Genomic DNA, 26,985 nt, shown 5'->3' on the forward strand with positions numbered 1-26,985 from the left:
AACAAGTCGTGCGCCTGATGGTAAGCTACACGCGTCCGTAACAGTTGCAGTGCCACTCAGAGCTTTAAATCGCAAAGATCTTAGGGGCTTCAGAGATATAAATTGACAAGTTAAGCGTTTGATACCTGTAAACCTAAATTTCCTTGTCTATACATACTCGTATTTGGTGGCTATTGTTAAAATCTAATTTATGTTTGTAAACTTACATTATTATTTATATTACTTACCTTCATTACTTACACTATTTACATTGTTTGCTTTACATCTTACACTTTTGCTTGATATATATATTATTATGTATATCTGATGCGTGTGATGCACTTTGGTGGCATGGCTTACTGGGCTGCGATCGCTCACCATATGGTACTGGCAGAAAACCAGTACTGTTTGACTTCTCTCGGTCTACAGTATTCATGCTGAGTCAGGGCCATTTCAGCACAAACTGTAGTCTTAAGTACATTAAAATTTTATCAGTTGTTATAGTATTTGTTTGTTTTTCTCACAGTATTTGTTTTTCTCGCAATATGTGTTTTGTATAAATGTGTATAAAATGTATAATGAATGTTCTATGTGCTTTTATGTTATACTCTGTGAAGTGATTGTAAATGTTTTGTTTCTGTTTGTATTTGTGCTGAATAAACGTGTTATCTATCTATCTATCTATCAAGTTTCATGTACCAGTAATTTCAATAGCAACTTTACCCTTCGAAACTGGAACGCGGTGATGCTCATATTACTGCTTCGCGGTAGAAATAGGTAAGATGACAGTACTTGCCTGGACGAATTCTTTCACAAGGAGCTCTGTATCCTCTGATGCATTCAAAGAAATTTTGTGAATGTCAAATTTAGCAGATGTCTAAGTAAACCACTTGTGCTCGAGCCTTTTATTGATATCTGTTTAGGACATATAAGCATTGCGCGTTTAAAGAATCTTTGTTCTTCATAAAATATTTAAAAACCTTGGACTTTTCCATTGTCTGCAAAGAGTTATAAGTATTTTTTTTTTCAGTAATTTGATGACGTAATTTGATTTCTCGATTTCTCGAGGACATTTTTCTCGTCTTGAAGTTGGCCAGATTTCTCGAGTCGAGAAATCTCGAGCAGAAACCCTAGTTGTCACATGAGTTAACTTTATTTTACGCACGTCCGTCACTCATCTCGGCTCAGGGTTCATGGAAAATCAGCGCCACAGTCACTTATGGTTGTGGCATAAGCAGAATGAAGTCTTTTTGCGTACGCCACAACCGCACAAATGACAGTGCAAAATTTGTAGTTGTTATATTTTGCTTTTTTTCTATTACCGACATTTCTACTATTGTATCAATATGGTGTCTCCCACAACGTACCGGCCAGTGCACCACAGGCGCTCTCGGCTTCGTCCTCCTCGCTCGCTTGCCCTGACCCACCAGGCGCTCTTCGGCCATCCGTAACAGCAATGTCGATACCTGCATGTCTACAATATGATCCTGGTAAAACGAGGGAATACAAACACTGAAAACGAGTTCCATTTGTCGACTGTGGGACAGAGAAAGGTGCCACCAAACCTTGAGTTAAAAAGGACTAAAACAGGTCAATCAGCTGCCTCAGTGGCCGAAAGGTTAACATGCTGGACTGCCACGCCGAGGTCCTGGGTTCGATTCTCAGACCGAGAGGAATATGTGATTGGCCTACATTTATTTCTCTCGTGAGTTTGGGTGTAATTTGTGGTTGTCTATGTGTGTGTCCATGGTACCCGCGACACAAGGTTTCCCTAGTGCGGTGCTATGAGTGTATTGCGATATTTAATATTATTATAATTACTCAAACACTGGGATGGTTATTGTCCGTCCCTGGGTGCTCAAAATGCTGAGAACGATCACCTTTAGAATGGCTATTATGCCAACACGCTGGACTCGGTACTTGCCAGCAGCACAGGCGTCTCCCATTCGAGCCATTAACTTTTGTGGTATAATTTTGAAATAAAAATATTTGTATGCGAAGGTACCTTGTCAGCTATACTCTCTCTAAAGTCCGTGCTCATGTGATACAGGATACCCATAAGACGAAGTAACATTAGCGTGCTAAATCTACGTAGTACGAAACAATAGATCAAGGTACATGTTATGAATATGTATGTATATTGTTTGACCTGTTTATATTCTGCAGGAGTACAGTAAGCGAATTTCTTCTGCCCAGAGACACGTCTATCTGGGTATTTATCCAATAATGAATGCGAAAACTTTAAACAATTTTTTTAAATTGCGATTATTTGATTTTACATTGATACTACGGGAATATGTCCATGTGAAACACTCTGTCGTCTTCGAGCGCCCTCTAGCGATTTCATATATATTTTTCTTTTGATTTGAGTTCGTCGTTGTAACCGTTCCAAGTGGTAGCTATAGCTAACCACTTTGGTTTTACGTTTAGCTTTTACGTTTTAACTTAAATGAGCGTCCCGGGCGCGCGGCCGAGTCTGAAAAAGCAAACGTACGCGATTTTAGAGCTGAAAAATGTTGTTTAATTTCGAATAAACAACATGCACAATGAATGATTTATAACCAATATGATTATTTGTTTTACTGCTTCTCGCTACACTGTGATCCACAATGATCGACTACTTGGGCCATTGCCAAATTGTAATCATGAATGATATGAACGCCTTCGTAGCCTATTGATTGACAGGGAATTGATCGTGTCTAGACTTAGATTAGCAGGTACGAAACCTAGATCACGTGATCATTGGAACACAATATCCATTGGTTTGATCGAGAAATCTTTTTTAGCGACTTCAAAAAATGTAGTGTGCTACGTGATTACTCCGGGATGGAAGATTTCTACGCTGTGCACCCAGCCAACGCAAGCAAGCGAAAAACGCAAGTGAACCCGGCATTATAGATTACATATAAGAACATTAAAAAAATAATTGTGTGTGTGTGTGTGTGTGTGTGTGTGTATGTGTGTGTGTGTTGTGTGTTGTGTGTGTTATCAGTACGGCAGCTGGTTCGTCGTTTGAACGATATAATCGTTTGAAGCTGCAATTATCTGTCGTTATATTATTATCGTGACGTTTTATATAGCGTCTGACGACTGTCGTTCTAGTTCTTCCCATTGTCACGACAGTCTGTTGTCGTAACGTCATTAAAGTCGTGAACGACAGTTAATCGCGTTGTACTATATGTGTGAGCGACTTCATCAAAATATACAAGCCATGACACTGTAAGCTGCATAATTATCTCACATCATAACGTCGTTGTCGTTACAACTAACGTTCATTCATAAGGCAGATTCTCCCTTGAACAATGAGTGAGAAAGTCTGTATGTACATTTGTACATATCTTTCATTCCATTTCTACTATGCATTTCTGCCATTCGCGTACACAGAAGCTGTATAAATAACCTTTAAAAGGTATAAAGTTTTTGTATCACTATAGTTTTATACCTCGTATATGGCTCGTATAAACCGGAATCTTATTATAGAAGCAATACATTGCCCCTAAATGAATTTATGACTTTGTGAAGACGACAGTCAAGAACAGCTAGTTTATTTTTATTCCTCGTATTAAAGTTATGTCTGTCACTATTTTTCATAGAAAAATACTATTCTTTTTAACATAAATTACATTTTCGTAAATGTAGCGTGACACCAGTGTAAGAATGTTAATCTCTTTAAATTTATCTCTCAAATACACTCTGGTTTTCTCGATCTACGATATTCGAAAAAAAATATTGTAAATTATAAATATACTCCAATGTATATTTATATAGATCAAGCCCTAAAGTTTCTTGCTCATTCTTCTCAGGGGAATCTGCCTTACAAATGAGTAGCAGGTAGAGCTTAATCAATGTGGCGATTACCTACGTATGAAATAGAGAATATCTGAGTTAGTTAGATTACGAAGTTCATGTTATTGTAGATTAGATTTACAGTTCGTCCAGGGTAGTACTGCGACCTTACCTATTTCTACCGCTAAGCAGTAATGTCAGCATTACTCTTTTCCGGTTTTGAAGGGTCATGGTGCTGGTGAAACAGGCGCATGGGACTTGTTAACTCATGTCTCAGGATGACGGGCGTAGTGGCCGGTGCCCTCAGATCTTTGTGACTTAAAGCTCTGTAACATATAACAGTTGCAGTGCCACTCAGAGCTTACTATTGTAGTGTAGTTTACCATTAGGCGCACGACTTGTTCGTTTCCGTCACTTGAAATTATAAAAAAAGATTATGTTCGTAGTTTAGTAACGTTTTTGCTTAGACTATGGAAACCAAAGGACATGCTGTATTGACATACACACATCAAAAAAAGTTTGCGATCACTTCGAAAAACTGAAATCTTTTTTGTTACTGTAGATTATATTATGATTTTTTCTTCTTTTTAGATTCTTTATTTAAAAATAAATTAGAACATAAAACAATGACCCCGTTCAATTGTTTTTTCATATAAAAAGGCTTTCAGTCCTAGCTTACGCTCATTCAGAAATCTGATTTAGTCAATTATAAGCGATTCAAGATATTTTTCGCGGAAAGTTGAGATTGAAAAAATGCCAAGAGGATTATCAGAGGTTTTACGAGCTAGAATAGTAACTTTGAGGGAAGAAGGATACACCACGAGAGTAATAGCACGCAGACTTGCTATATCCCAATCCTGTGTCGTGGCTACGTTGCAGAGGTATCACGGAATGGGGAATTTAGCTGACCGACCCCGCAGCGGTCGCCCAACTGTTTTGACAGCTGCCCAAAAGCGCTATATTAGATTGCTGGCAGCCCGTGATCCAACAATCAACGCCACTAAAATAAAAGCAGAAGTCAGGGCCGCCTCTGGGCTTGAAGTTAGCACGCAGACCGTTCGCAATTGCTTGCACCAGGCTGGATTACGAGCACGGAGGTCTTGGCGAGCTCCGCTCAATTCCCGGCAACGTCAACAACGAAGATTGCAGTGGGCTAGACTTCGGCAAAATGAAGAAGGTGAGGACGAAAACATTTGGCAAAACTGTCTCTTCGTTGACGAATCCCGAATCAGCACTCATCCAGATAACCGACGTGTCCGTGTCTGGAAAAGACCAGGCGACCGTGAAAGATAAAGAACTGCCACTGGAACAGTTCAGCAAGGCGGAAAATCGGTGTCCTTTTGGGGTGGCATTATGATTGGAGCTAGAACGCCTTTGATCCCGTATCGGGGCTTCATGACAGCAGACATGTACAAAGCAGTTGCTATTGATGATATCGTCAGACCATTCCGAGTAAACCATGGGCACCAATTTGTACTGGTCGATGATAATGCGCCCGCACATCGAGCTCAACGAGTCAATGCTGCTCTTCAAGAATACGATATCACACGATTAGACTGGCCTGCCGGCTCGCCCGACTTAAACCCAATAGAGCACGCGTGGGATGCTCTTAAACGAGCAGTATGGAACCGTGAGCCACGTCCCCAGACAGTTCCAGAGCTCAGGGAAGCCGCTATTGAAGAATGGGATAGGTTACCCCAGGAAATGCTGGATAACTTGATCCTCAGCATGCCCAGGAGGATCTTCGCATGTATTCAAGCCAGGGGAGGAGTTATTTTATATTGAATTCACACCTTTTAATAATAAATTGTTGTTTAAGTTTAATTAAACAGTCTTTTTCTTTCTATGAAATTTCTATCACTATTACATTATGATTAATGGCTCAATTTTTTAAAATAAATAATAAAAAATAGTTTTATATTTTAATTTCAAACAGGGTATTCCTATTTAAAGAAAGCATACAACATAGATTTTTTCTTGATAAAGTTAAATTTAAAGAATTATAGGAGCTTATGCTATTGATCGCAAACTTTTTTTGATGTGTGTATATATGATGCATAAGACGTTGAAAACAAAAACATTTTATTACCTTTGTTTAACTACTGCGTGCCGTCGTAAGCCAAATGAGTTAGCACTACATTGATTTATGTCAAACATGGGAATCGAAAGTATCTCATTTTGCCATTTTTGTAGTAATCTTTGATAACCGTTGCCGGTTGTCAAAGGGAAGTACATCAAATGTCAAAACCAATGTTTGGCCAAATGTTTTAGTGAATTATTCGCATGAATTGTAATAAAATGGACGAAAATATTGACAGCGAGTACAATTAAGTATTGATAAAAATGCGTCGCTGCAGCATTAAGGGGTGCGGCAGTAGAAAAAGCGGAAATCAACCGAATGTTACATTACACCGGCATGTGTTATTTTTCTGCCTATAAATCATACAATAGCCCAAATATCTCATGTGATTGGACTCATTTAAGTAGTTTATTCATAAGTCTTGCCGAATTTTGCTTTGGTTACTTTAGATTGCCTCTTTGTCAGTATATTTTGATGATTGTTATTAACGATTATTTTGAGATAGTGTTGTTCTTGTAAGCAGACATATTATCGATATTCTGTTATTAAAACAATTTACTAAGAGGTTTTTATTATTTCATTATTATTATTTTTAAAGTTTACCTACTAATGAAAAAAGAGAGAAAGAATGGTTGGTATAAAGTTTTTGTTTCACTATGCTTTTATATCTCGTAAATGGCAAATTTCGAATATTAACCAGAACCTTATATGCATTGCCCCTTAAATGAAATTTGTGACTTTATAAAAAGGAGGTTATACGTTCGGCGGTATGTGTGTTATAAGGCATTTTTTGGATATTGCCGTCAATGATAGACCGTTTCTGAAAATTTTTTGTTTGTTTGGATGGGTGTACCCTCGTGGTGATCCCTGATGCCAACGATGCTGTTTCGGGTTTATTTCGACTATTACAAATTAAAAAAATATTTTCTGCAAAATCGACAAATCACCCTCACGTCACGTCAAAAAGTATCTAATGTACAAAGGAGTCCTTAACAGTCTCATTGTCACCAAGAAATCAGAACCTGAAGAGGGAATCCCACCGAAATTGGAAAAATCCAATAAGCAAACTTTTGAAGTCGGTTTTTTTTTTCAATGAAAATGTTACAATTATATTATTCCTTGTATTAATGTTGTGGGACGTATAATGCGATGACGAAATATATTTTAAATTTCAAATTGGACATGTGGTCAGCGGGATGTTCATGGCAAGGTTAAGAGTAAACCGATCGAATCAATCGACTATGCATTGAACAGTCTATTTTTACACAGCTATTTCTGGCGTGTCCGGCACGGCCCAGGCCGGGCATCAAACTTGATGCCTGCACTATGTTTCTTTACGCCATTATGTGCTTTTTAAACGCATTGTGTTTGTGTAAATGTGGCCGTGGCTGTACAATACTTTTGTAAACCGTAAACGATCGACTCCAAAAACGTTTTATTTTTTTGTTTAATTTAATTGTAATAGATGACGAAGACGAAATGTTATTTAATTTCTTTGAAAACTGTTCTGCCAAATCATTACGGTAACAACGGCGCCCCGATTGGCTAGCCCGTTGAATTGATGGGGGTCGTCAATTGTTTCACTTCAAATCGTCCAGTTCAAGTTGAGGTTTGAAACGATAATTGAAAAAATACATATTTAATATTTAATTACCGATGACATGTTTGTTTTGTAATTAGATGTTTTGCTGTTTTTTCCCCACCATCGAATGGAACAGATCTCCCATAGTTAGAGATATTATCTTTATTACTATAAATACAGAATATTTTTGGAATATACGGAGACGTACACACAGGTCAGTTGTTAGCGCTGTACTATTTCAGCTTTCTAATTTGTGATTTCTGCGCAAACGAGAATTGATATTTAAATGTGATATAAGGTCCATTTGACTGATGAGTTGCCAGGGATGTGGAATAATATCGCACACATTCTTTGCCCCGCCAAAATAGAAACCCTGTCTCGCGGGTACCCTGACAATTATATACACAACCACAAATTACATAAAAAGTCACAAGGGAAATAAATACAGGCCATACAAATATTTTTCCCGGCCCGGGAATCGAACCTGGGACCTCTGCTTGTCAGTAACCATTCGGCACCGGAGGTAGTTACATTAGTGAAATTATTCATTATTAAATACATACTATATACATCACACTATTTTCCCGTCGGGGTAGGCAGAGACAACAGTCTTCCACTTGGCCACAGCTACTTTTTAGTAACACCTCTATAAAGGGTCGAAGTCAATGGTACGAAGATGTTTTAGTCCTTTTTAGTGAACAAATACACGTTTACGATCGCCAATTTAATAGCATGTGTGCCGCCATAAAGGTAGTAACGTCACAAAGAAATACATCCGATAGTGTTAATTTGTGTTGTTGTTTTGTTGTTAGTGTTGTATAATTTAAAAAAAAACTAGTTTTAATTAAATTTTTATTGAATTGATATTCAATTATTTTTTGTGAAATTACTCCACTAGTTTGTTATAATTATTAATACAAAGATCGAACACTCAGAAAAAACACTCAGAAAAAATTCCTTCGATCCGGTCGGATTCGAACCGACGTCTTCTTGCATACCGTGGCAGACGCTATACCAACTAAGCCACGGAACGAACCAACCGACCTCACGATTTTTTCTATGTGCTTGCGTCGTGTCTTTGCACTTGGTCTTTCAACGACTTTTGAAAACAAGTTTTGTTATTATATTAATTGCAAAGATTGAACCAACATAAAAAAGGTATTCATTGTATTATGTATATGGAATGTTTATATATGGGTATAGTCATGTATTTTATGTTATATATAATGTATTATATATGTATTATATAATATTGTTATAAACAATGTATTTTATTTTTTGATTAACGTACCTGTTCATTTGACATGTTATGCACCCCTGTTATTTATTCTGAACTCAGTTCTCCGGTTGACTGGTAGAGAATGCCTGATGGCATTAAATCCGCCATTTGCATTACTTTATGTGCATTCAAGTTTAAATAAATAAAAAATATATAAGACTTCGATGATTACAAAGCATATAGAGAGTTTTGTAACATCTGCTAATAATGTTCATTTCCTTAGATTTATCTCTCAAAGAGCAAGTTTTTGCTGGACAAATATTCTATTAATATCGGCGGCATTACCCCAAATCAAAATGTCATTAAACTGTGAAAGTAGCCAAAGTAAACCAATCTAGCGGTTTTTACGTCTGAAAGTTTTCGCTTTCTTGTATCGCTTACTCTGCAGATCAGGGGGTCGATTCAGAACTTTACGATAACTCAGTTGTCGACAGATTTCTTTTCATTTATATTCACAACTTCCGAATCTCACGTCAAACTATCGTATTCGAAGCCGAACCGAAAGACGTGACACCCGATTACTCGAACTTTTCGACCGGCAAAGGCTACAAACGTTCTCAGAACACAGTTATCGAATAAAAGTTTATTATTGTTTATAAGTAAGAATGTAATATGGAAATCTCTTATTGCTCTAAATAAAATCTGGATTTTATTAAGTTTCATTAATTTATTTTAAGTCTTAAAAATGTGTATAAAAGATTTAAATTTTTCTTATAATCTATTTCACCGACTAAGTCCGTAAACGCTGTTATCGTATCCGAATCCAAGTCGAACGTTTTACTAGAATGTTCTGAGTAGCTCGGAAAACACCTTCGATTCGAGAACGATATCCAATCGAACGATTCGGTTAAGATATCGAAGACTTCAGAATCGGGGTCCAGGGCTGGTAGCTGAAAAGGTGCCTAACTTGGTGACGAAACACTTTCATATGTTTCTCATAGATGGCGCTACGGCTAAAAAGTCGTTAAAAACCAGATACAAAGATCGAGAAAATCGTGAGGTCCGCTGGTTCGTTCCGTGTCTTAGCGTATGGCACGGTTTGTTAACTGACGTCGGTTCGAATCCGGCCGGATCGAAGGAATTTATTTTTTCGATATTTGTATTCAATAATTACATCGAACGGTTCGGTTAAAATATCGAAGAGTTCTGATATCGGAGCCCTGTTTCGATAACTTAGTCTCCTTCAGCACGAACGAGCGAAACCAATTAACTATTATAATTCGAGCATGGTATCCCTACGAAAACTCGTGGACGTGCGCATTCTCCCAATCCTTACTTGCGGTGCTTAAACTTGGTCTTTGACACATCGTCAAAACTTTAGTGTATCAGTGAGCCTCTTCTTTCTGAAAACTCCAAGTTTAAAAATAAATATTGTACTTTGGGACTAAAATGAAAGGGTTGTAACCCTAACTAGCCGTGGACAGGTTCACGGCAATGAAATGAGAAACTTCCGGTCCATAAAATTTATTAAAGCAGTAAAGATTAAAGAAAGGCTGTAACAAATAAAAGGTAAATGTAAAAAAACAGGTACAACAGTATAAAACACTCCCTACACATATTATTAAGGCCCTTACCCCTAAATGGGCCGAGAAACTGAATTACAGAAATAGATACATGAAGGGTGTAGACTTATAAATTATTACACATGATTAGCTTATTAACAGCTCTGATTGTTGTGGCGGTCGAGCTGGGAGTGACCGTGGTACGAAAACAAAATGAGAAAGTGAAGGAAGATGGTACAATTCAAATTTAAATACAAGTAAAATAAAAAAAATGATAAGATACAAGAGGAGAGAGGTGATACAAAGAGCTGAGATGACGATGTAAGGAGGACCCATTGTGTATGTAAGAGTTCGTTCACAGAAGTCTTTTTTTCATATATGACAAGCAGATGACTCCACTCTACCTGATATTAAATAGAAAGTGGATTTCAAACGTGAAGGTACCTAGTGCAGTGTTGATACAGTCACTGCCCCAGCCACCTCTACCTTGTTTTGTATTAAGTGACGGGACGATCAAGTCGCATGCCTGGTGGAAAGCGAAACACCTGTCCCTAACAGTTGCAGTGCCACTCAGAGCTTTAAATCGCAAAGATCTGAGGGGCACTATTACCGCACCTGACACCCTGAGACATAAGTTGACAAGTCTTATGTGCGTGTAATTTCACCAGCACCCTTACCCTTCTAAACCGACGAACTTTTTCACAAGGAGCACTACTGCTATTAAAATTGCGAATGTTACTGCGTTTCGGTTTCGAAGGGTTAGGGTGCTGGTTTGCTGACGATGTCAAACTCGCTTTTCCGGTGAAGTGCACCGCGGATTTTGATCTACTCCAGGCTGATATTAACAGCATTTTCGCTTGGAGCCGGGACAACAGCTTGGAGATGAATATTGAAAACTGCTCAGTGATGTCTTATTCCCGGATAGGTCCAATCCTGAATTAGCACGACCTTGAACCGTGTGAAATCTGTTCATGATTTGGGAGTAAAATTCGATTCTGAACACAAATTTAACGTTCATATTATTGATATATGTAACAGTGCTCGGAAAAGTCTTGACTTCACCAAGCGGCAATCTTAGTTTTTTGACCATCGACAGGCAATTCGTAATTTTATATAAAGCCTTTATTCGAAGTAAATTGGAAGCTACGTCGCAGTGTGGAATCCCTACAATAAAGTCTATATTGCAACGTTGGAACGATTCTAGGAATCATTTTTGAGATATTTGTATAGTATATTTTACGGGTACTATCCTTATATATACCCTACACCCTTTATTTTGGGTATTTATGTATATTTGGGCGAAAACTGGCGTTTCTAAATGATATTTTTAATCTACTAAGAGGTTATATAATTACCCTTCCTTTATTGGCTCAAATTCCTTTTTTTATCCCGCCAGTATCACGTCCTTCGTCAGCGCAAATTCCGCATGACAGTAAAACGGACACCATTATTCCAAGCCCTAGCCGTAATTGAATCCTTAAGCAGAACAAATAATATTGAAGTGTTCAGTAACATTAATCAAAATTTCTAATAACCGCTGGTTACTTTTGAAGGGGGTCACCGCCCAAAGCTCTGTGGTCCAAATTCCGCATCCTACCTTTGGCCGGTGATCGACTCAACCTTTTTTGTGACTATGACTTACATGTTTAGTTATAAGTACTGTAAGTGGAAGTTGTACAAAATAAATAAATAAATAAACCAGAAAAGAATAAAATGTACAAAGGAGTCCGTAACAGTCCTATTTTCACCAAGAGTCAGAATCTAATGAGAGGATCACATGGAAATCGAAACAAGGCGGTAAGCAAACTTTTAGGTCGGTTTTGTTTTCAATGAAAAAGTTACGATTATATTCATATTAAATTTGAGGGGGGACCTCATCTCCTAAAATCTAGGTGCGCTTCGAAATACCTCGTCTTAACGTTGTAAAGGAAGATGTGACTGAATTTTGTCGGAAGTTAATAACGTTACGTTATTTAAATTCTTCCACCAAGACGACTCTAAGCAAAATTAACATGAGTACTCCACTGCCTTTGCTTAAAACAGAAATTCAAGTGAGTTTTTATTAAATTTTTGCATAGCTGTTTAATGACGGCAAAATACGAATATCGCTTGTACACCTAGAGATAAAACATCGAGTATATAACCAGAAATAGAGACAAAATGTTATTTAATTTATTTGAAAACTACCTATTCTGCTAAATCATTACGGTGACAACTTCGCTCCGATTGGCCAGCCCGAATTCGAAACAATTGACGGGCGTCGTCAATTGTTTCACTTCAAATCGACCAGTTTAACTTGAGCTTTGCTGTAATGGACGGAAATTGAGAAATTACATATTTAATATTTAATTACCGATGAAATGTGATTCCGTTTGTTTTGTAATTAGACGTTTTGCTGTTTTTCCCACACCACCGAATGGAACAGCCCCCATTGTTAGTGTATTATCTTTATTACTATAAATACAGAATGTTTTTGGAATATACGGAGACGTACACACAGGTCAGTTGTTGGCGCTGTACCATTTCAGCTTTCCAATTTGTGATTTCAGCGTAAACGAGAGTTGACATTTAAAAGTGATATAAGGCCCATTTGCCTGATGAGTTGCCAGGCAAAAATGGCTCTTATTTCTTCTCTATTTCTGGTTACGTACTTGATGAGATAACGTGATCCCTGTGACACTTCGGACCGTCATTTCTCTGATTGGGAACTGGGGGTCTACTCTCGATCTCCGTCTGACATCCGTCCGAAACAATTACTGCCAAATAAGCAATACTTGACCAAATGAAAAGACGCGTGATGCAAATGAAGCTTCATACTGGATACTTGTCTTTTAATTTTGTCGAATATTACTTATTTAACAGTAATTGTTTCGGACGGAGATCGAGAGTAGCCCCCCTGATACGAGTCGCGCGAAACGCTCTTAGGCTCAATTCACATTGGCGCAGAGTCGAAGCGTCGCGACGCTTCATGTTTTTCGCCTATAGTATATTCATCTCTATTTTCCCATTACTAAGGTTCAAATTTGTGTTATGCAAATACGCGCGTCTCTTAAGCGCAGTGAGAGGTCACTCGCGCGTCGCCAAGCGTTGTAATTGAAAAACAGGACGCGACGCGACGCTTTGACTCTGCGCCAGTGTGAGTTGAACCTTACACCTACCACAGACACATATCTAGATATATGTCTGTGGTACGTGATAGTTATCGCTACGGAATGGCGTTAAGCCTGTCACGTCGGCAGCTTTATCCGATCGGCTCAAGATACTGGTGTGTTAACTCCCTAAATATTCACAATGCATACGTCGGATTGATCTCATCATCACTACCAACCCATTTTTAAGTCCCACATAACTTCAGAGCGCGTGCGGATTTGAACCCAAGGCCTCTGCATCTTTCGATTTCTATTTATCTATGTTTGATGCTCCCGGTTTCTTTTGGCCCCGTTTTGTTTGCACGCGATCATTAGGTTAGCTAGGACAAACGTAATTAAAAAAGCAATTTTTAATTAAATGTACCGGTAGACACAGAATTGCTTTAGTAAAATAATTTAAAACAACATGAACTTAATATAATAAAAATTACACTTTATAAATATCAAGATACAAGTCACAATTATTTACTATAAAACTGCTTAAAGGTTGGCTGGAACAAATCCCTTTATGGGATAAGCTCACCTTTGTACAATAACAAAGAACAATGGCAAAATCATAGTTATAATAATTCGTTAGCGTCTTATAAAATATATTTATTAAGTTTTTCAAATTATAATAAAAGCGGTCTATCTAAGTCTGGAAATAAAATCATATTTAAAAGAAACTCTAATAATTTAATTAATACAGTGAATAGCGACATCTCTCGCCAGGACTGGTAGCTGTAAAGGTACTAACTGGGTGATAAATCTTTCTTAGATTTCTCATAGATGGCGCTACGACTAAAAAGTCGTTGAAAAAACCAAAATACAAAGACACGACTCAAGCACACAGAAAAATTCGTGAGGTCCGTTGGTTCGTTCCGTGGCTTAGTTGGTATAGCGTCTGAAACGGTATGCAAGAAGACGTCGGTTCGAATCCGACCGGATCGAAGGAATTTTTTCTGAGTGTTCGATCTTTGTATTAATAATTATAACAAACTAGTGGAGTAATTTCACAAAAAATAATTGAATATCAATTCAATAAAAATTTAATACAGTGAATAGCGACATATCTCGCCAGGACTGGTATTGAGTATGATTTAAAGCATTGAAAATCATACTCAAGTTCTTGCAATCATACTCAAGTCAAGCATTGAGTAGAGTTCTGGAATACGACCATTAGTTTCTTAACATTGAGCGTAGTTCAGTGGCCAAAATAGGAATTTCAGTACCTACGTATGTATATGGTCCACATTTACTTCGCGTAATATCAAATGGACTCATTCGCTCGATTTGTAATAAGCTAATAAAAGATTAACTACTTTATTACGAAAATTAAAGTCCATTACTTTTTTTAAAGTATAAAAGTGACAAAAAAGTTCCCAAAATCAGGGATAGATTCCACGTTTCACAAAAAAATAATTTGTGTCCGAGTTACCAGTCGTAGTATGTTATTAATTAACTCAGTTTCTTTATTATGGCTTAACTTCATTCCTTTTGACTATACCAGTATACAAAATAATTTCCTCTGAACTTTCGTCACGTCCCAACCCACGCCACCATTTAGCTTCTATTAACTCTGTTTAAGGCTTCTGTAGTTTATTTTGATTTAATATACTTATATATTAATTTACACGCAATATATTTTATTCAATTACGTAACACTTAGCCTTTTTTTTGCGTGGGGAAATCCTCTTAGGGTCCGGTTTTGAAGGGAAAGGGTGCTGGTGAAATTACAGGCACAAGGGACTTGTCAACTTATGTCTCAGGGTGACGGGCGCAGTGCCCCTCAGATCTTGCGATTTAAAGCTCTGAGTGGCACTGCAACTGTCATGGACATCAGACGCAGAACTTGTTCATCGCGTCACTCAATATTATAAAGAAATCCTGGTCAGACACGCAGAAATTTTTATATGGCCTACTTTTAATTCTCTCGTGAGTTTGGGAGTCATTTGTAGTTATCTATGTGTATGTCAATGGCACCCGCAACACAGGGTTATAAGTGTGGGCCTTATTTATTTATTTAAAAAACAAACAAAGAAACAACGAAGCGAACACGTCAAATTACGAACAATCAACACAATTTGAAACACAAAAAAGGATCCACTCAGCTAATACCACAGCCGAGATTAGGCTGTGATGTGGGTTTTCGATGGACCGTGTTACATCAATGCGTGTCAGGATCGTGGCAAGTGGAAGGTTGTGGTCTCGGCATAGATCGATGGGAAAAGCGTGAAATGTAATCGCACTGCTATTACAATAGTGTTGTAACTCAAAATATGTGAAATTCAAGATTATACTATTGCTGAACGTAAAATTTGATTCTCTATACCTCAATAAAACCGTCGTTAAAAAATTGTAAGAAATAATTTAAAATAAATCTATTAAACTCAAAATGAGACAATTTTTTTGCGAACTAGTTCCGGATAAAACAGACTCAATAAATAAGTTTCTAAAAAATATTAAGCTATTTTTTCCTTTTATTTGGCAAGTAGGCTTGTAATAAATAAATGTTTGTAATAAATAAACTTTAACCTGCACATAAATTTTAATAATATTTCGCTGTGAGTAAGTCGTTTTTCATCGATTCTGATAAAATACACTTTTTGAGTTAATACACTATTGTATTAACAGTGCGGTATGTGTATTACTAAGTTGAAGCATAGTAACCAAGTAGGGTAACTATACACAGGTAGCAGCGCGACACGGACGCACATCCTCATCAACCCAATTATGGGTCCCACTGTTGGGCACGGGTCTGGCCCAATGCTGGTTGGGGACTTCCGAGCGTTGTGAACCTTCTTCTTGTGAAGTTTTTTCTTAACGCACATAAATTCCGAGAAACTCAGAGGTACGACTCTGGATTCGCACCCACGACCTTCTGCTTAAAAGGCGGTAGGTCAAACAATTAGGCTACTATGGACGCTTACATTCGCAATGTCTTCAATATTTACGTAATAATGTACCTATAATAATTAACCTTACCAATTACTACCGCCAAGCAGTAATGTCAGCATTACTGTGTTACGGTTTTGAAGGGTAAGGGTGCTGGTGGAATTACAGGCACATGGGACTTGTCAACTTATGTCTCAGGGCGACGGGCGTAGTGGCAGTGCCCTTCAGATCTTTGCGATTTTAAGTTCTGAGGACACTGTAATTATTATGGACAGGCATGTCGCTTACCATCAGGCGGACGACTTGTTCGTCCCATCACTTAACATTATTCCTCCTCGTGTAATCCAATTATATGAGGAGGTCCTGAAACAATTTTTTCTAAATAAGAACGGCAGTGCACTTTGAATGGATGAAGCATGTCATCTTTTTCACAAACTAGTAGGTAATTAAAAAAGCAATACAAACAATTTTGTTAAAATTTCGTAATTAATAAGAAATGAAACTATTTTTTATTTTTTCGGGTTTAAATCGCGTATATTTGTTTTTTCAAACAAACCAACATATCGTTCAACCATTATTTTAATAAAAAATCATATTGTTGAAATAAACTATCTTCTTATATTCTTAAGTTTCTATCATTTCTACATTTCGTATCCGATAGAAATCGATCGTTCGATAGGATCATTTGGTTTAAATTAATATTAGACATTGATAACTTTGCCATATCACTCAGACCATTGCACATGTAAAAGGCCCGAAACGTTGGTTTGCTTGAAAAGTAGTTTCATAAAATAATAATAATGTGAAAATTGAAATCGATAATAATAATGTGGGCACATTATTATTATCGATAAGACACTCTCCTACAGCTACAATTATATTCACATTCGCTAATGCACTTACATGTCAAACAGGTTATTTGAGATGCACTATTTACACTTCACTATGTATATTATTATTCTCTATAACTTTACGCACAGTTGTTATATGTTTACTTTCAAATAACTTAATCCCTCTCGTTGATCCTGATTGAAAACCAGCGCCTTAAGAAATTTTGGCATATGCTGAGTCAGCGCCGTTTCACTATATGACAATCATGTTTTGTTTTTTGTTTTATGCTTAATCTGTATTTGTGTTATACGAGTATCAGTGAATCATGTGTTTATCTATCTACCTATCACACTCATAGCCCCGCGCTAGGGAAACTCTGTATCGTGGGTGCCACAGACACACACATAAACAACCATAAATTACACTTAAATTATTTCAATCATATCTTGCCAATCGTACACAACAAGTTAAAATTGGAAACTTCACCAGTGACAAACTCTCAATATCGTATGGAGTGCCCCAAGGAAGTATCCTAGGGCCATCTCTGTTTCTGGTGTTTATAAATGATTTGTGCCAAACTAAGTTACCAAATGGGATTGTGATATCCTTTGCTGACGACACAACACTTTCGTTCCATGCTGACTTTTGGCAGGAAGTTTTTCAATGTGCTCAAATAGGGCTCAACTCTATCCTAGGTTGGTTAAACTGTAATCTGTTAACTTTAAACGCACAAAAAACCAAATATATGGTATTTGGAATGCGCTCTAATTCGCTGCCTACTATTGGCCACACACTCATTGCTCATGACTCTCCTGTTAGTTGTAATCGTGGTGGATGCCGGTGCCCCGCTCTGCAATCCGTCCAAGAGTTCAAATATTTGGGTATAAATATTGACCAACATATTAATTTTAAAAATCATATTAATTCTCTCTCTAACCGTGTTCGAAAGTTAATAGTAGTTTTCAAAACTTTACGTCATATAGCCGATTTTGATGTTCTTAGGATGGTATACTTTGCTACGTGTCAAACCATTCTTCTTTACTGCATTTCATCCTGGGGTGGTGTAGCAAAAACGACTCTTATGAAACTGGAAGTGGCTCAACGAGCGGATTTGAAAGTGGCGTCATTCCGACCATTCCTTTTTCCAACTCGAGAACTTTTCCGAGATTGGCAAGTTCTATCCGTACGCCAACTATTTGTTCTGTACACCATCCTGAGGGTACATTCGCAGACATCTTACGATCGATCTCGGATATAGTTAATTTTCGACGCCGTGATCGTGTGTGCCATTATTCGTCGTGGTCTACATCCTTTGCCCATCACTTCTTCGGCTTCCTAGGGCCCTTCTTATATAACGAATGTAATGGTGATTTGCATATTTATCCTCTAAACAAGTTTGAATGTAAGAACGTGGTCACTAAAAGGCTATTGACTTTGTCATATGAGGAAACCGAAAACCTCCTTCATGTTGCGTTATAGTTAATTCCCACACACACAAACACACACTCACACACACACACACACACACACACACACACACACACACACACACACACACACACACACACACACACAAACACACACACACACACACACACACAAACACACACTCTCACACACCCACAACAAAATACTTGCCCTCTAGTTTTGAATTTTATTTATATTTATAATTTTTTGATTTGTATAAACCAAATTTTGAGTATCTTTCTCTCAGCAATTATTCGTGACGCAGCCAATGTTTTATTGATACTTTATCCGTAGGCGGAGGCCTGGAGACCTATAGCACAGGGTATCCTAGTTTAGGCTCCAGCCTTCACAGACAACAAATGTTTTATTACTTAAGAATGTTTAATTATGGTTGAAATTGTGTGTGAAGGAAATAAATTTATTATTATTTTCGTATTTATTTTAAACTCTCGCCTCTCCCAAGGCGTAAAAAATTAATTAATTATTAAATGAATTTTTAAATGGGAGAGGCGGTATTTCCCGGCAATGGCACAGTCGGCCGGGGTCAGGGACTCAGGTCCAAGAATCGGCGAACAATACGTGCCGTATCGAGCAGGACCGCCTTCTGCATTTGTGCTGGAAGCGACACGCCACAGAAATCCAACCGCCTCAAGCTGTTAGAAAGGCTGACTGGAATTAACCCATTTGCGGACAAAACAATTGGGATTATTTCAGTGGAGGCCACATCCCACATGTCGGTGATTATTATTATTATTATTATTATTATTATTATTACACTTAAACTCCCGAGAGACATAGTTGTACCTAGGCCTTACAAATATTTCTCCCTGCAAGGGAATCGAACCTGAGACCTCTACGTGGCTTTCCGGGATGGTAACCGTTCGGCCACGGAAGCAGCGATTGAAGCGATCAATCGACGATGGATCGTCTATAGACCGTTGATTTAGTAATTAATACAGAGGGCACTCAAGTAGCTTTTAAAATGTACACACAAGAACGTAGATTGATCTTCGATCTTTCCGTCATTCGATGACAAATCGAGAATCGAGGCGATCGATTAATATCCACTAAACCTAATTACGCCTTAAAACGATGCTTGCAATGCAAAAGATTAATTTTTTTTATTTATTTCAGCGAAACAAGCAGTCATTAACAGACAATAATAAACCAAAATTGATACACTTACGGACCTGGAGTTCCATTAGCAAAAACTAAATTAATATAATGAGCGAAACAGCGTCACGAGCTACAAAGAAGCTTGAAGAATTTAAAAAATAAAAATTAATAAAATCTTTCTAAATTTCACATAAAAATAATTGAATATTAATTCAAAAAAATTTAAATACAATGACTAGTGACATCTCTAGCCGGTGCTGGTAGCTGTAAAGGTATCTAACTGGGAGACGAAATATAAGAAATTTCTCATAGATAGCACTACGACTTAAAAGTCGTTGAAAAAACAAATACAATGATACAACGCTAGCATATAGAAAAATTCGTGAAGTGCGCTGGTTCGTTCCGTGGCTTAGTTGGTATAGCGTCTGACAGGGTACGCTAGAAGACGTCGGTTCGAATCCGGCCGGATCGAATTAATTTTTTCTGAGTGTTCGAATGAACTACTAGAGTAATTTGACATAAAAATAATCGAATATCAATTCTAAAACAATTTTAATTTGTTAGTAATTTTCATACTTGTTTTTAGTTACATTTTAAGTCACAGTTTTATTATCAACCACAGAATATTAGATACAGTAGATGTGGTTAATTAGCGACAGACGCGTGCCAACTAATTGGTCTCGAAAGACCTATCTGACCTCAGTCGCCATTTTCGCTTTGTATGGTATGGTTGTGTAATTCTTTCGTGCAAATTCTATAAAATCCTATAAAAATGCCTTGTTGCTCTGTTTTGGAGTACACAAAAGATAGCCGCATCCGAAATAGTTTCTAATCAAACCTAATCAAATAAAAAACCGAATCGTTCATTCGGTTAAGATATCGAAGAGTTCTGAATAGGGGTCCAGGGCTGGTAGCTGAAAAGGTGCCTTACTGGGTGACGAAATACTTTCATAGATTTCTCATAGATGGCGCTAAGGCTAAACAGTCGTTAAAAAACAGATACTAAGATCCCACAAACAAGGACTTAGAAAAACTCGTGAGGTCCGCTGGTTCGTTCCGTGTCTTAGCGTCCGGCACGGTATGCTAGAAGACGTAGTCGGTTCGAGTCCGGCCGGATCGAAGGAATTTTTTCTGAGTATTCGATCTTTGTATTAATAATTATAACAAACTAGTGTTGTAATTTCACATAAAAATAATTGAATATCAATTCAATAAAAATTTAAAAATAAAACCTTAAATACTTCATATACTACTTAATATGCATGTACAAGTACACTAAAAAACAAAACTAAAACATTTTATACTAAGCAATTTTATAATGGTTTTTATTATTTTTTTTTATGTTACTCTATTTAGTAATTATCTTAACACATTGTTTTACGAGTTTCTTTTAACATAAACATTGCAGTGCAAGTTTAGCAGCTATAAAGCTCCTTGTAAAAGTGTTCGTTCAGGGAAGTACTGCTGTATTTCTGCCATCAAGCAGTACTGTGAGCAATACTGCGTTACGGTTCGTAAGAGTAAGGGTGTTTGCTGGTGAAATTACAGATACTTTTCAAGTTGTATCTCAGGGTGACGGGCACGGTGGCAGTGCCCCTAATACCTTTCCAGTTTCAGTGCCACTCACATAAAGCTACGTGAACAGCGTGCGGTTAGGTATTAATGTGGTGGTAGTGGTTGTCTGTCCGCGACAAATACCAACCGCCTGCTGTGCATGCACCATATTTAAAATCGTCTTCCCAAGTAGGTCTCCCTTTCTTCCTTTTTCCCTCTCATGGGTACCATTCTCGTCGTGTGTCCTGTCCAATGCCATATTTGCCGTTATGTGATGTCTGTGACTTATTTAGTCTATGCTTTGCTTTAATTATGGTCAGTTATACTTTATCTTTGGAGACGGCGACATAGATATCTTTAATATAAAAGATACTAAGCAGTTTCTTCGTATGTGCAAGCAATTTGTTTGAACTTATGAAACTTGTAAATATCTATTATAGATAACTAATTATTACTGTAATTTTTTATTTCTAATTATATATTTTCTTTAGTATCTCATTGGTTAACATTAGATTTTTAGTGATGTATACACCTGTAGTGACTTGGCACCTTGTATGGTGAACCTGTGTGTATTTTTTTTTTAAATATTGTTTTGTGTTGATGGTGTATCTTTAAATAAATAAATAAATAATAAATAAATCTTTCAATTTTATGTTAATTACAGTTCTTTCCATACTATTCTGACAAACATTGAGTTTTTTGTAATAAGCGACTATGTCTGGTTTTCTGGACGACATAATTATGGTCACCGGTACAATGCAGGAGAAAATAAAACTGATTTTCGTACCTTTCAATGGTCAATCCCACTTCTGAACTGTTGCAGCGCTCTTCGTGGACGTGAAATAATACCAAATTGATAAGAAATATTACTTTATTTTCCGTAACTGAAAACACGTTCCTCAACAACGTAGTACAATCACTTTATGTAAGTAATTTACTCGTCTAGCCTTTCGGACTCTTGCACACCACTCGACTGAGCACCGGCCGATTCCGTCACCTCGCCCCTACACTCAACCCTACTTTTCAGTAGCATGGTGGGATATGGCGGAAACGGCCGCGCGCCGATTGGCTGATGAGAAAATTAAGAGAAATGAATACTCTTTATATTCAAATACTTAAAATGATAAGTGTGAATAATTATTTTAACAATCTACAATAAAATATATTTGGCTGTAAACCTTTGCTTCAAATTAAACCGATATTGCAATTTAACATTTTGTAATTGTGAATAGCGCCATCTATTATATTCACCAAAATTCTATACAATACAATGCCATCTAGTGGTCACATACGATACTATTTATTATGTGCTAGGAATCAGTTACTATATTAATTTACTATGTGTGAATACATATTTCATCAATATACAATAAAACTATTCTACACGTATTACTTCGAATTTCTATTTTGTATCAGTTTCTTTTGATGTCAAGACTTCTTTGAGTGTCCAGAACTTGCTCCACGAATTTGTGACTCTTCCTTCAATTTCTTTGTCTGTTTGGTTCTTTATGGACTATATTTGGCCCAAGTATTCGTCCTCATATTCAATTTTAAATTGCGTTGAAATACCTCGCTTTTAATGCCAGCTTTCAAAATTATTCGATGTCTTCAAACGATGATTAATTCAAAACAATGGGCCGCCTAAAGGAGTAAGCTCCAGCACTTGTTGAAATATTTATAATGGACTTCTGGAGTTTGCCTTTTGATTTACAACTCCTTTGCTGTAACTGTAATACGGGAGTCTGTTCATTATACAGCTCTTTGATGTTTTTATGTGAAAAGAAACGTGTAGTAGGGTTGGTAGGTGTGATGAGACCCAACAACTAAAGATAATAAATATCGTCGCTTTACTTTCTAAAACTCGTAACTAAAGCACCAAGTTACTGAAATGCAAAAAATGGACAGTATATACAAATTTTGCAGAATGATTTCATATCACATTTCCTTGAGCCTCATGACCAATGCGTTGGTAATTTCAAAGAGCCATGCGAGTATCAGAAATGAATTGGTGTCGCGAGTACGTCCATATAATCCATAGCGGCTTCTGAAATCATAGCTATGGATAGTCGCGATTAGGGTACATTATTAATTTCAATCAAACTATTCACACACTGGCTTTTTACCTATTCTTAAAGTAAAGCGTCCAAATTAACACCCTTGATAATTAATTTAAAATAAATAAAAAGTTTTGCCATCTCCTAAATAATCAATCTTTATACGATACGAGTTTGAGAAAGCAAGGCGTATCGTTGGTGTTGTAGAAAGGCATTCATTATTGTCCTTACAATAAAATGAGCTTATTATATAACATCTTTTTGTAATAGAAGATTTATCGATTAACTTAAATAATGAATACTCACGTGTATATATGAACTTGTGACTCCCTTAATTAATTTTACTAGACGGTTTTCTGTTGGTAATTGATCAAATTGATGAAAGCTAAGACAAATGAAAATGTTACTGCTGACAAAATATGGTAAAATCTTATTAATGAAAAGAGGTTTACTTAATGACGGCCTCGTGTGAAATTTTTGTAATTTGTTTATTATTTCTCGGATTTCTAACTCTGCTACTCTGCATATTTGGATAGCATCTTAGGTGGAATAAACTAGACCACCTTCGTCCTCGAAAGCAACGAACTCATACCTATGACCAACTCCAGGTTTTTTTAAAGACAGCGCACTGTTAATTCTATGCATTATATATTTTTTTGTATTACTCGTACTACATGTCCGGCGATGTATATAATTATTTGGTCACTATATTCGGACATTCGAGGCAATGTGCTGCAAAAATTATCTAAATACACATACATTACAGATACTACTTACAATAATACTAGATACAAAACTGAAAAAAAGAACGAAACGTTACTAAACGTTATAACAAAACAGTTGTAGAATATTGCTATTTTCGTCCCTTTGTTTTCAATATCGATCAAAATCGAGAACAGTGTTGCCTAACGTATACATCACTAAATGTTAAATTTGGCCAAAGAAATGTACAAACGGCCGTACCACGAAACATGCATTATACAAAAGTGCTTTCGTTCGATATTCATGGCGTATTAACAAAGGATCACAAATATATCGCACTCATTGGCTCATACATACACTCGGTTGCATATTTGTTTTCTCGAAATTCATACAAAACCAAAATAATTGTTTTTAAAATAAATTATGTATCTTCTAATTACAAAATCACTTGCCCGTGGAAGGACACGTCCCTGTTTACTAGTTTACCTACAGTTATGGTGCTTTTGCAGTTTGTAATGGCACAATTATGCATTTTTTCGCGTTTTCGACTGGTGTTTATCTACGATAACGGTCGAGCGCGTTCTGAAGTGTAGCAGCGACTTTATAAGGTTATTATACAACGTCTGCGTAATAGGGTGATTTGTTACTTTTTTTTAACTATATCTATTTGCCAAGTGATATTGCAATCGGTTACCTTAAAGTGTGGGAAACCTAATTCATCCTCTAGCTTGCCTTTAGAGGTATAATATTTTATTCAAATTAAAATAGGACCAATATTGAGGTATCCACTTTCCAACAGAAAAAGACTCGTCGAAATCGGTTCACAAATGCCGTAACCTCCTCTTTTTAAGTCGTTTAAAAATCCGTGGACGTGACCCGTTTAGTTCTCGCAGGTCGACTTGATCTAACATGTTTAAGTTAAGTATGAAAATGTGTTAGAGTTTCTTGGTCATTCTTCTCAGGGGAATCTGCCTTACAAATGAGCACTTTGCAAAACAATTGCGCCCAACAAATTTGACTCGAAGGATGTTCTCTTCGTGTTGTTCAATCTTTAACAACAAGAAATAATTGACCCTTGGGGTCATCTGTACAAAATTTTCTCCGAGAATTATTTTAAAAATTAAAATTATTAAAATAAAATTAATAGGCTATCTAGGAAACCCAAGGGCCGACTGCTTGCTCAATGCATTAGCATAGCTAGAAAATAGAACGCTGCCAGCATCTTGGGCACCTTGCCGCGGAGACCCAATTTTATTAATATAATTTAATTCTAGTTTTACTTTCTAGTATTAAAACTTCTATTGTACCTTACCTGTATATTATGAAAATAAAATAATAATACCATTAACAACAAGAAACATCTACATTGCCGTTTATTTGAAATATTATTTTATTATCAAAAACAAACCTAATGCGAGCAGTCAGAAGTCAGTCTCGGGCGGAGATGTGTCGATCAAAATTATTTAAGGGTCGTGGTTTACGATCGCAGTCAATAACATAGACAAAGTTCGACGGAATTCTCTATTCTACATGTGTACATATATAGAAACGCAGGCATTATCTATGATGTATATTACAAAACTTTGTGCTACTTCGAGTTTTGGGTGATTTAGCAGTGAAATGAATTTTTCTAATGCGTTGTGCCGTGGTGTAAGGAACTATTATTGCATTAACTGACAATTGCAGTTATACGTGTCCATTTTGATAATTCTGCCCTACCTATTTCTGATGCCAAGCAGTAATGTCAGCATTACTGTGTCCCGGTTTTGAAGGTTAACGGTGTTGGTAAAATTACAGGCACATGGGACTTGTTAACTCAGGGTGACGGGTGCAGTGGCAGTGTCACTTAGATCTTTGCGAATTAAAGCTCTGAGTGGCACTGTAAGTGTTGTAGATAGGCTTACCATCAGGACCACGAGTTGTTGGTCCCGTCACTTGATATTATAAAAAAAACGGAGAGTGATTAATCTCGGAAATCTATGGCCCAATATGTATAAATTTACGGACTTAAGCCCTAAGTAATAAATATGAATAATAAACAAGTAATTTAAAAAGCATAACACCAAACGTAAACTAATTACATAATATAATATCTATAATAATAATTGTAGACAACACTTAGGTACTAAGTAAATAAAATTAGACACAAGCAACAATTATATTGTTTCACTTATTAAACTTTACCTTTTGGGCCAAACGAGTAAGCAAGCACTGGCTGTTTTTTAACCGACTTAAAAAAGGAGGAGGTTTTGTATGTATGTTACGCTATAACTCCGGTATTTGTGAACCGTTTTTCGTGATTGTTTTTTTGTTGGAAAGGGAGTACTTCCACAGTGGTCCCATTTCATTTTGAAGAAAATCATCCACCTCTAAGGGTGGCTGTTCACGCATGAAGATGCATTTTTATAAATAGCTCCTAACTTTAATTTAGGAGCAATTATTTTAATGGTTGATTTTGCTATTTCTCCAATTCAAGGCGTTTTTCTCTCAATATACTTTGAGTAGTGAGAACCGATTTTTATAATCTCCAGTGTCAAGTTCTGTATAATAATAAGTTGAGGTCGGTTTTTTTAGTACCCTGTACTGAGATTATTGTTCTTTTTTTTATATATAGGAAAATGCGTTACGCATACCCCGCCACGGGCGATGACACGGCGGGGTTATGGGACTCACCCGGCGATGTTTTTTTTTATAAAATGCGCATTGACCTCCATCTCGCCTGATGGAAAGTGACAATGAGCAGGCACACTTAAATAATACCTATTCACTCTCGGCTTGAAAAGGTCCAAGATATGGCGTTCGAGGAACAAGTCCGCAGGCAGGCAATTCCACTCCCTAGCCGCTCGCCATAGAAGGGGCGAAGAAGCGAAACGCTTCGTGTGAATCCGGGGAATATCCACAACATAAGGGTGGAACCCCAACCCACGTCTAGTCCCCCGATGATGGAAAGGGGAAGGCGGAATCAAATTATGCAAGTCCATCGCAAACTCTCAGTGATATATCCTGTAGAATACCTATAAGCTGGCAACT

This window comes from Hyposmocoma kahamanoa, unplaced genomic scaffold (assembly GCF_003589595.1).
Source record: "Hyposmocoma kahamanoa isolate Upper Pololo Valley unplaced genomic scaffold, ASM358959v1 211, whole genome shotgun sequence".
NCBI lineage: Eukaryota > Metazoa > Arthropoda > Insecta > Lepidoptera > Cosmopterigidae > Hyposmocoma > Hyposmocoma kahamanoa.